Source organism: Galeopterus variegatus, unplaced genomic scaffold (genome assembly GCF_000696425.1).
Source record: "Galeopterus variegatus unplaced genomic scaffold, G_variegatus-3.0.2 Scaffold420, whole genome shotgun sequence".
NCBI lineage: Eukaryota > Metazoa > Chordata > Mammalia > Dermoptera > Cynocephalidae > Galeopterus > Galeopterus variegatus.
In genome coordinates, this window is record NW_007726531.1 from 1,042 (window position 1) to 1,918 (window position 877).

Sequence of the window (877 nt, forward strand, 5' to 3'; positions counted from 1 at the left end):
GTCCTCAGCCCTATGACCACAAGGAAGTAAATTCTGCTAACAATCTGAATGAGCCTCAGATTTGAAATGTCAGACATATTGTAAAGAAATCATTTTTAAAGTTTTTTTTCCAAGATGCTACTATGGAGAGTATGTGAAATGGCAAACAACCTTTGTACCACATGTGCTTTGTACCACCAAATTTATTATTGAACATTCAGAACACCAGATTATGACAGATTAAAAAGAAAGCACCAAAAATTGCTACACATTAATACCTGAGCAGAGACTGAAGGCAAATATTCATCTATTAAACCTATATCATAATGTTGAAACACAGGTAAAAACATTCACAACACACTCTGCAGAGTACAATAAGTAGCACATTTTGTGGATTACAACCAGTCAAACGTTAATTGTACCATACAAAAAATACACACAAAATTACACATAAATGTATTTAGTACATCACACATTTGTACAAAGTACTGGAGAAGATCATGCATGTCTAAATGGAAAGATCTGCAAAGTGACAATCATTTTTTCAGTATATACTACAGGAGAAGTTCCTTTACATTGTTAAATATTGTTATTATGCACTGCACTTTCTGGATGAGAACAAAATTATCAATTTGCAAATAAATGATTACTTACTGAGTCTATCTCAGCATAACACATAGTTTGTCCTCTATAACTTTTTAACCTATAAAAATTGATGCAAGTTGAGAGCCATTTATTTTACTTTATTACATACACTTGCCCAAACTACTTCCACGTTAATTTGACCATGCTTTAAGGAAAGACATGTTTTCTTTCTAAATACTTAAGAGAATTTGTCTTTTGGGGAAGGTAGTGGAGGTTAAATAGGAGGAAAGAAGCATGTTGAATTTATGTTCAA

At 32.3% G+C, this 877-nt stretch overlaps 1 long non-coding RNA gene across 1 annotated transcript in view; it reads right to left on the bottom strand.

Moving 5' to 3' along the window:
- Positions 1-164: 164 nt before the first annotated feature.
- The window catches only part of LOC103587109, an 8,238-nt gene continuing 7,525 nt past the window's right edge, over positions 165-877 (bottom strand). Inside the window, exon 2 of the long non-coding RNA XR_550202.1 lies at positions 165-871. This is a non-coding gene — a long non-coding RNA (uncharacterized LOC103587109). The remainder of the gene's footprint in view (positions 872-877) is intronic.